We start from the raw sequence: 11,604 nt of genomic DNA on the forward strand, positions 1-11,604 counted from the left end.
ATAAAGGACATTCCATAAAAATGTAAAACAAAACAAAACAAAAAACAACCATCCACCATACAGGACATTCCATAAAAACGTAAAAAAAAACCAAACACAAAAAACAACTGTCCACCATAAAGGACATTCCATAAAAATTAAGGTGTGAAGGCTTGCAAGGGGGGGCATGGGATCACTCCTGGGTGTTTTTTGTTTGTTTTTTTTTCCCCCTTCAGGTTAAAACATGTAGAAGGTGGAACTAATGTTTCAGTGTTGGAGCACCCTGGACTCATTTTAGGGACGTACAACAAACAAATTTGCTGCCATGGTGATCTGTCACTAGATTAAACAAAGAGTTTAGGTTTGGAGAATGGACAAGGATTTGACTGGAAAAGAAAAATGTGCAGTCGTTCTGTTTTTGAACAGTTTGCATTTTAACCCTTTAATGCATGAATTGTGAGAACCTGAGTCAAGATTTATTTTTTGAGTGTTTTTATTCCTCTAGCCATGAAAAAAACAATGTGATTGAGTTTTTTTTTCTATGGAGTTACAAAAATATCCATGCATTTTATTTTTGAAGTAAAGAAACGTGTTTAAAACCAAATATCAGAAAGTGATTTGAAAACAATGAAATAAAAACATTTGTAATGCTGCTAATCTGATGTCTTCTCACATTTTAACATATTCTAATGCTAGTAGTTACTCACTTCATGGGGATAATATGCAAAAAAAACCTTTTTGTCTAACAAACAACAATTGATTTACACTCAAACATGTTTGTGCAGATCAGGTTTATGAAGAACAGCACAATTACAATAATGGTCTGAATGTCAATGTATGAGATGATGCGTAAGTGTCCACTGTGTTGGCTGATATGGAACTAAAACAACAAAACCCATTAATATACAAGAGAACAGCTGGAGAAGAACTGTCCACTGTAGTGACCTATGCATGAAAGGGTTAATGTTCTGAGATGTACAATGGAAACGGGCTCATTGCAGCCACTGATATTATTCAAATGTTCATCTTTGTTACCAAAATTTGTTTGTTGTTCTAAAAAAAAAGTAGTTTTATTGTCATAGTTGTAAGATAATTGCGCATTTCCTATTTTTATTTGGAAAAATGTCTGAGGGAGCAGTCCTGTTGAGTTTTTTTTTATATTGTTGAAGTAAAAATCTAAGTTATTTTTAATTTAAACCAAAATTATTCAAGGAAAAGCTAAAAGTATTGTTACAATATTGATGTTTCTTTCAATAAAACTTATAATTGCACCACTGGTACAATGTCGCTGGGGTTGAGGGGGGCCTGGAGATTTTATGTCCTCCAAAGGGGGGGCGCAACAGAAGATAGGCAGTGTTGGTCAAACTGTGGGGTGAGCCCACTGGGGGGGGGGGGGGGGGTCATGGGATCAGTCCTGGGTGTTCTTTTGTTCTTCAGGTTAGAACATGTATCAGGTGGAACTAAACTTTTAGTCCTGTGAAGATGTGAAGGTACAAGCCCCAGCACAGCAGAAGGTTCTGAGGCTGGATGTGCAGTTGTTTACAGGGTTAGAGGGTTTACACCAGGGTTCTAAAACTCATGTTCTGTCAGGTTCCACATTCAGCCCCATTTGATCTGCAGTGGGTCAGACCAGTAAAATAATAATAGAACAATAACAGAAGGAGGACATAATTAACCAGATAATTATGAAAAATTAGAGAAAAAAACAATAATCAAAATGGATGGATGGATTGTTTGTTGATATTCTGTTGTTTTCTAGGTCTTTTCACTTATTTCTGCTTATTTCACTAAACTGTATTGACATGATCATTATTACATAAATATTTGACGTCTCTAGAACATTCTCCAAAATTGGCCTCATTTTAATAATAAAGGATCAAATCAACAGCACACAGTTCAACTCAGGTCTGCTTTTATTGAATATTTGGATTCACCATTCATCGTCATCTTCTTCTAAATGACTCTGACAGTGAATAAAGTCTTCTCTGCTCTCATATTCATTCATCCTGAGCGGCACATGGAACTTTATATTGATTTAGTTTGGTCTTCGTTTTGATCTACATTTAATAAACCATGATGAGTGAAGAGAAAAGAAGAAAACAATCAAATCCATGAAAAACTCCAAAAAGGTTCAAACAAATTAGATTCAAACTGAGACGTTTCCCAATATTAAAAGTAAAAGATCTCACAACTTATTGTTAGTTCTTCAAAATGATCTTTAGAGGAGGAAGTTTTCCACAGAATCAAAATTGGTTCAACGTTTATGAAAGTCAGATTATGGAGTTTTCAGATGTTACTTCACTGATGTTTCTACTTTTAAGAAACATTTCCGACTTAGTAGTTTTGGAGAAGAAGATGTTTGAATAAATTGTTAATGAAGACAAAAAGTACAAAGACGGTGACAAAGACGGTTATCAAGACGGTTACGAAGACGGTTACGAAAATGGTTACGAAAACGGTGACAAAGATGGTTACAAAGACGGTGAGGAAGACGGTGACAAAGATGGTTACGAAGATGGTTAGGAAGATGGTTATGAAGACGGTTACAAAGATGGTTACGAAGAAGGTTACGAAGATGATTATGAAGATGGTTATGAAGACGGTTACGAAGACAGTTACGAAGATGGTTATGAAAACTGTTACGAAGACGGTTACGAAGACGGTGAGGAAGATGGTAAGGAAGACTGTGAGGAAAACGATTACAAAGATGGTTACAAAGACGGTTACGAAGACAGTTATGAAGATGGTTACGAAAACGGTGAGGAAGATGGTTATGAAGGTGAGGAAGACGATTACGAAGACAGTTACGAAGATGGTGAGAAAGACGGTTATGAAGATAGTTGTGAAGACAGTTATGAAGAAGGTTATGAAGAAGGTTATGAAGACGATTATGAAGACGTTATGAAGAAGGTTATGAAGACGGTTATGAAGACAATTATGAAGATGTTATGAAGACAGTTATGAAGATGGTGAGGAAGACGGTTTTGAAGGCGGTGAAGAAGAAGGTGAGGAAGACAATTATGAAGATAGTGAGGAAGACAGTTATGAAGGTGGTGAGGAAGAAGGTGAGGAAGAAGGTGAGGAAGACAATTATGAAGACAATTATGAAGATGTTATGAAGACAGTTATGAAGATGGTGAGGAAGAAGGTGAGGAAGACGATTATGAAGGCGGTGAGGAAGACGATTATGAAGACGGTGAGGAAGACGATTATGAAGATAGTGAGGAAGACAGTTATGAAGGTGGTGAGGAAGAAGGTGAGGAAGACAATTATGAAGACGATTATGAAGACGTTATGAAGACAGTTATGAAGATGGTGAGGAAGACGGTTTTGAAGGCGGTGAAGAAGAAGGTGAGGAAGACGATTATGAAGGCGGTGAGGAAGACGATTATGAAGACTGTTATGAAGATGGTGAGGAAGATGGTTATGAAGGCGGTGAGGAAGAAGGTGAGGAAGCCGATTATGAAGCCGATTATGAAGGCGGTGAGGAAGAAGGTGACGAAGACGCTACCGAAGATGATGATGAAGACACCGCCGAGGACAATGACAAAGGCGGCGCCTCTACAACAGCTCGTGCCCTATCATCAGATGAGCTAAAAACCATCTAAATCTGAATCAGCGCCGGTCCAAACTCCAGCCGTTTTAACCACGCCCACTTCTGTGATGTTTTTCTGCAGCGAAAAACACCAAATGAAAGTGTATGTTTAGTTAAAAGGGCGGAGGGTGATGTAGCTGGAGTCTGTGGCGACCCAGAAGGCAGTGAACAGAGGCTCAGTGAAGGTGTCGTTAAAGGTGTAGAGGTGGGTGAGGGTGTTGGAGGACACTCTGTAGAAGGACAGCGTCCCCGCAGGCCGGTCCAGGAACACGCCGATGCGACTGATGTCATCAGAAGGAACGGACACATTGTAGCTTACAATGTGAATGCAGGAGTACCACCCACACTTGTGGCCAAAGTACCAGGACTTGGGATCGTAGCCGAGGGAGCCGTCACTTCTGCACACGCTTCTGTAGGCCACACCGACGCCGACGTAGTCACTGCTGCTGTCGCTCCAGTCCATCTCCCAGTAATGGCGCCCGTTAAGCCCCTCCCTGCACATGACCTGCAAGCGTTCTTGAAACCTGTTGGGGTGTTGAGGATACGAATTCCAGCTTCCATACGTCGCTGTCTTGTTCCCATTGGAAAGACGGAGATACGGATGAGCCGTGTTCGGGTCCATGGTGGAGAAACAACAACACAACCTGTTATCAGTGTCCGCAACTGTGACCTCTGACCCCCAACAACAACACAACCTGTTATCAGTGTCCGCAACTGTGACCTCTGACCCCCAACAACACAACCTGTTATCAGTGTCCGCAACTGTGACCTCTGACCCAACAACAACACAATCTGTTATCAGTGTCCACAACTGTGACCTCTGACCCCCAACAACAACACAACCTGTTATCAGTGTCCGCAACTGTGACCTCTGACCCCCAACAACACAACCTGTTATCAGTGTCCACAACTGTGACCTCTGACCCCCAGCAACACAACCTGTTATCAGTGTCCACAACTGTGACCTCTGACCCCCAGCAACACAACCTGTTATCAGTGTCCGCAACTGTGACCTCTGACCCCCAACAACACAACCTGTTATCAGTGTCCACAACTGTGACCTCTGACCCCCAATAACAACACAACCTGTTATCAGTGTCCGCAACTGTGACCTCTGACCCCCAACAACAACACAACCTGTTATCAGTGTCCACAACTGTGACCTCTGACCCCCAACAGCACCCTGACCCCGTTTACATCCACAAAACTGAACAAACCCAAGAAAAATAATGACAAAAGGAACAAAAAAAAACCCAACGAAAATGGAATGAAATAATGAATAAAACGAGCAAAACCAAACGAAAGGTGAATAAAGTAATGAAATAATGAAAACCAAGAAAAATTGAATAAAGTAATGAATAAAATGAGCAAAACTGATCAAAAATTGAATAAAATAACAAAAAAAACCTAACAAAGCTGAACAAAAATTGAATAAAATAATGAATGAAATGAACAAAACCAAACATGAGCTGAAGACAATAACAGAAAGTTTGATTCTACGTCACTACGGTCGTATGAACTCTGATTTGTGGTATTATCGGATTATTATTGATCATGTAAACAGTCTAATCTGATCTGTTTAATCAGATAACAGCAGTAATCTGATTGTATTAAAGCCAATAACAGACTGAAACATCTAAACCAGGTGTCTGTTGGTTCTCGTTTGTCCAGGGCATCGTTTTTCTTCATCGTTTCGTCAAAACATGTTCAAAAGAACTAAAGTAATCCAGTGGAACTGAGAAGAACTACCAAGAAGTCTAAACCAGGGTTTGTTGATTATCCTATTTCTGAAGTGCTTGTAAACGCATCACATCCGATGGTCATAATGATCTGACTCGGATTTTTACGGTCAATATAAACTCATTCAAGTGGTTCTCATTCATCGTTCAGCCGTCCGTCACTTACACCAGATGAAGTCGTTTCTGTCGGTGACCGTCGTCACCTCGGGCGGATCTGGTCTGGTGAAGTCCTCGTTGACCAGGTTTCCTTCTTTGTAGTGGTAGATGGTGGCTCCTTTGTATTTGGGGTTCTTTATGACGGTGATCAGGAACTTGACTCTGCTGATAGATTGCAGCTGTTTCACCAGATCTCTGAACTCTTTGGCTTTTGTCCTGATTGCGCTCCTCACTTCCTGGGACGAGTACCACTGGTTCTGTGACGGCGGACTGGTTTTGGCCGGATCCGCTTTGTGACATTTGAGGTTGTCGGCCATGGTTTGGAGGTAGGGGTCGTCCTGTTGGACTGAGGTGAAGACGAAGCACAGGGCGTGGTCCACATCTGCGGCCACAGCCTCTCGGTCCAATTCCAGGTGATTGGTGGCGATCTTCACGTTGGGTCCATTGATGATACCCTCGCACAACTGCATGACAGTGAGTTCGTTCTCTTTATTTTCCAACCACTTTCTTAAGTTTTCGTTGCTGAATGGGGACTTTTCTCTGTTGTCCAAGAGTTTTTCCACATCGGCCTCATCTTCTAGACCTTCTCGGATGGCGGGAAACTTCTTCTTCATGGTGCCTTGAATGCTCATGGTGTACTCAAGGAATAGTTTTTGGAAACTGCTCAAATTTCTCTCAAGTTGAGGGAATTTCCCGACCACTCTCTCGGCCATCAAGTCGTTGCACCTCATTCTGATTTCCCTCAGACTCTCCAGAGTGTTTTCGGCTTTCAACAGGAGTCCGGGGCATATCTCACCCCTAAGCTTGACAGCTTTTAGGTTGAACATGTCCAGCGGCATCAGCCAGACCTTCAGGGGGACAGAGTTGGACCCGTCGTCTTTCAACAGCTTGGGCAGCTCCACATAGGTCTTCACTGCATCTTCAAAGGTTGCAGGGTTGCTCTCAAGAATGAAGTCACCGTAGAACTTGCAGGACATGTTTTTGGCCAGAGCTTGTTCGTTTTTGTTCAGCTTCATACTGACGTGTCCTTCAATGCTGAAGGATGGGATCTTGTTCACCATTGCTTTCATGCCAACCTCGACTTCCTGAATGCTGCTGGTGTTTAGGTTTTGGCTGTCAAACACAAAGAAGGCATTGGCGCCGTACAGGATGCCGGTGACCACATGAGTCACGGAACCTTTTTCGATGAATCTGTCTTGAAGTTTGCTCATGGCTTTGTCATGGGTCATGGTCAGCTGCTCAAAGCGGGTGGTGGCGTGGTACTGAAGGGTAACTCAACTCTGTTTCTTGGATTGCTTGTGGTCATTCAGAAACTTGGCAGAACCTTCAACTTCGATCAAACCACTCATGAAACTGGCCTTCAGACCGGCTTGAACGTCCAGGCGAGAAGATTTAGACTCGATGGTGTCAGAGGTCATGACTTGATAGCTGCTGCTGTCCTGGGATTTGACAGTCGTGAAGTCTTTGAGAGTTTGTTTGTCCCACAGCGTCAGTCCTGAAGGAAACAGAAGACACAACATCTCAGTACAAGTCCAACTTCGAACTGCTGTGGTTTTCTTCTCCTGGTACAATCTCAAAAAATATCCAGGTTCATTTACATTCATTTACTACTTTAATCAAAAATCGGACCAATGGCCCTGTAACTTACCAGCCAAATTAAAAGCTTTGGGAAATGTATCCAGATGCCATTTATTCTCACCCAGTTCTGTGTATTTATTCTGTTACAGAAATAGTCCATGTTTTGCTCATATTCCAATCAGATCTGTAAAAAAAATCAAATTCCAACTTGATATCATTGATACTTACTGATTTAATCCACTTCCTATCTCTTATAATGGGAGCATTTTTCAAAGTCACACCAAATCCAGAATAAGATCCGGATCGAAATAATTTGAATCCCTTGTGATGACATCATCATACAGAAGCTGTACACCAAGTTTGAAGTCAATCAGAACTGGAGTCTCAGAGAAAAAGACGATTGAAATGTTTTCCCCATAACAGCCCATGTCCATAAGTTCCCGGATCCAGAAGAAGATCCTGATCAGCATGTGGACATTCTGTTTGGGTCATCTCCCCATCAGGGCTGGACTGGAGACATTTACACTGGAGATCATTTAGATTTACTGAGTTATTGCATCCATCCACTTCCTATCTCTTATAATGGGGTAGTTTTTCAAAGTCGCACCAAATCCAGAATCAGATCCGGATCCAAATAATTTCACTAACTTTTGTTGACATCATCATAAAGAAGCTGTATACCAAGTTTGAAGTCAATCGGAATTGTAGTTTCGGGGAAGAAGATGATTGAAATTTTTGTAACGGACGACAGACGGTGCATGACGACACTAGCTTATGGCCTGTCGGCCGGTAAGCTAAAAAACTGAGCTTTTTCCTCAAAATATTATTTACAGTAAATTCATCCACGAATGAAAGATTTTCAATTGTACTGATAGAATACACCTTGTTCTTTCCATAGACATCTGAGCATGCTCAGTTCAAGCCCCGCCCCCTGTGAAATGGGGAGTCAAACACAGAGCAGTGAGTGAGACCGACTCAAAATAAAAATAGACAGTTTGGACTTTTCTTTTTTTTTTTTTCTTCTTTTTTTTTTCCTCAATTTTGTTCCATTTGTGTCTTGTTTTGTTCATGTTACTTATTATTTTGTTGGTTTATTATTCATTTTTGTTCATTTTATTGATCACTTTGGCTGTTTTTGTTCATTTTGTTGCTTATTTTATTCTTTTTTTTTTTTTTTTTTTGACCATGGAACTGCTTTATGGAGTTAAACAGGTGTCAAAAGCAGCTGGACTGATTTATTAAAAAAGAGACAAAAACATAAACTACTAGGACCAAATTCAAATCCTTGTTGCTTATTTTATTATTTTTTTTTTAGTTCATTTTTTGCATATTTTTCAGGTACTTATAAATATATATATATATATATATATATATATATATATATATATATATATATATATATATATATGTATATATATATATATATATATATATATATATATATATATATATATATACGAGGGCTGTTCAATAAGTTCATGGCCTCACCCAGAACAGAACAACACAGACTGATAATTTATATTTTATTTTTCAACATAATCTCCATTTACAGCAATGCACTTGGTCCATCGATGTTCAAGCATCATTATCCCATCACGAAAGAATGTAACATCCTGTATTATAACAACCAGTATTTCTGGGTGAGGCCATGAACTTATTGAACAGCCCTCATATATATATATATATATATATATATATATATATATATATATATATATATATATATATATAAATTTTTGTTAATTTTGTTACTTATTTTTCTACATTTCTTCAATTTTGTTCAGTTTGTGGCTAATTTTTTCCATGTTACTTATTATTTTGTTGGTTTATTATTGATTTTTGTGCAGTTTGTTGCTTATTTTATTATTTTTTGATCGTGGAACTACTTATGGAGTTGAACAGGTGTCAAAAAGCGGACTGATTTACAAAAAAAGAGCTCAAAACTAAAACTATTGGGAACAAATTCAAATCCCTGTTGCTTATTTCATTTTCTTTTAACTTCATTTTTTCATCTTATTTATTATTTTGTAAATGGTTTATTTATTTTTGTTCATGTAGTTGCTTATTTTGTTTATTTTTCTACATTTTGTTTTTTTTATTTTATTATTTTTTCCTCAATTTTATTCGGTTTGAGTCTTATTTTGTTCAAGTTACTTATTTTGTTGGTTTATTATTCATTTTTGGTCATTTTATTGATCACTTTGGCTGTTTTTGTTCATTTTGTTGCTTATTATTATTATTATTATTATTATTATTATTATTATTATTATTATTATTATTATTATTATTATTTTAAACCATGGAACTGCTTTATGGAGTTAAACAGGTGTCAAAAGCAGCTGGACTGATTTATTAAAAAAGAGACAAAACTAAAACTGCTTCGACCAAATTCAAATCCGTGTTGCTGTTTTATTTTCTTTTTACTTCATCTTAGTTCATTTACTGCATATTTTTTCATTTCATTTATTATTTTGTAAATATTTTGTTTGTTTTTGTTCATTTAGTTTGCTTATTTTGTTTATTTTTTTATATTTTGTTTCTTTTTTTACTGTATTATTTTTTCCTCCATTTTGTTCCATTTGTGTCTTGTTTTGTTCATGTTACTTATTATTTTGTTGGTTTATTATTCATTTTTGTTCATTTTATTGATCATTTTGGCTGTTTTTGTTCATTTTGTTGCTTATTTTATTCTTTTTTTTTTTTTTTTTTTTTTTTTTTTTAACCGCAGAACTACTTTCTGGAGTTAAACAGGTGTCAAAAGCAGCTGGACTGATTTATTAAAAAGAGACAAAACTAAAACTACTGGGACCAAATTCAAATCCTTGTTTATTTTCTTATTTTCTTTTTACTTCACTTTTGTATATTTTTTCAAATATTTTGTTTGTTTGTTTGTTTGTTTTTTTCCCTTAGTTGCTTATTTTGTTAATTTTTCTACAGTTTGTTTTTTATTTTATAATTTTTTCATCAATTTTGTTCAGTTTGTGTCTGATTTTGTTCATGTTACTTTTTTTGGCTATTCATTCATTCATTTTCTGAACCCGCTTTATCCTCACTAGGGTCACGGGGGTCGCTTGGAGCCTATCCCAGCTACATAGGGGCGAAGGCGGGGTACACCCTGGACAAGTCGCCAGTTCATCGCAGTCATAAACAGAAGATGGGTGGCGGCGTTCTGGACAAGCGCTCTGGCCCAACGGCGCCGCAGCACCGGACTTAGTTACAGGTCGTAACTACAGGTCGTAGCCATCGTTTTTTTGGCTAATTATTCATTTTTGTTCATTTTGTTGCTTATTTTATTTATTTATTTATTTATTTATTTATTTATTTTGACTGAAGAACTGCTTATGGAGTCAAACAGGTGTTGTAGAAGCCAATAACATAAAAACGAACCATAATGTAATAAATTTGCCATTTTTAAAATGTAATAGGCCAATAACCTAATAAAAGTCCTGAACCGACAACGTAATAGCTTTTGGCCACTAACGTAATAATTTATTATGTTATCTGTAGGTTATTAGGTTATTGGCCTGGTGAAAAAAAAAAAATCTTTGCAAATGAAATAACTGAGCCAATAATGCAATAATATATTAATATCACTGTATTTAAGTTTCATTTATTAGAAAGAACTGTGATAAAATCCCCCCCGCTTCCTTACTTCCTTTTGCGTACTCATTTTCACTAAAAACTGACCAATTTAAATAGACAAATACATGGAGAGGGAGAGAGAGAGAGGGAGGGAGGGAGGGGGAGAGAGGGATTTTACCACATCTAATAAATGAAACTTAAATACAGTGATATTCATATATTATTACGTTATTGGCTCAGTTATTACATTTGCAAAAAATATATTTTTTAACAGGCCAAAAATGTAATAATCTACAGATAGCATAACAAATGATTATGTTATTGGCCAAAAGTTATTACGTTATCGGTTCAGGACTTTTATTACATTATTGGCCAGTTATTACGTTATTGGTATGGGGCCATTACTGTAGCAATATTATTTGCAAATGCGTGTGGAGAGTTGAGTGTCCGCATCTCAATCTGTCTGTCTGCAGTCGGATTTACAAATGTGTAAATGAATCTGTAAATGCGCGATGAGATTTATGTGTCTGCACAACAATCTGCAAATGTGTAAAACAACTTGTGTGTGTGTAATCAGATTTGAAAAGTCAAAGTATTTTCACCACAAGACCCAGAAATACAGACAAATCATTGGTTACAAGTCAAGCGGCTTCTCGATTGGCTCTCTTTACACACGTGAATTTTGCTCCACTTCTGCCGTGACAGATCCACAAATGCGCAGCGGGATTTGTCTGTAAAACCAGAGTTCGCGTGCCTGGGCTCAGCTGCCCTGGGCTCAGGCTCACAGGCTCCTTCATTCCGGCTGCGTTCGGCTTTGCTCGTTCTTGTACCTGACGTGAGTTTACGTGAGTTGTGCTTGCAAGGTTCACCAACTGCCACTAAAAATCGAAGAAGAAGATTAATCTTCTTCTTCTTCCTCACAAGGTGGATTCCATGACCCTTTTAAAATGAACAGTGAAAAACATCTTTCACTGT

At 38.1% G+C, this 11,604-nt stretch overlaps 1 pseudogene; it reads right to left on the reverse strand.

Moving 5' to 3' along the window:
• Positions 1–3,549: 3,549 nt before the first annotated feature.
• On the reverse strand, positions 3,550–6,989 carry LOC115435853 (neoverrucotoxin subunit alpha-like; annotated as a pseudogene).
• Positions 6,990–11,604: the final 4,615 nt, after the last annotated feature.

Source organism: Sphaeramia orbicularis, chromosome 16 (assembly GCF_902148855.1).
Source record: "Sphaeramia orbicularis chromosome 16, fSphaOr1.1, whole genome shotgun sequence".
Lineage (NCBI taxonomy): Eukaryota > Metazoa > Chordata > Actinopteri > Kurtiformes > Apogonidae > Sphaeramia > Sphaeramia orbicularis.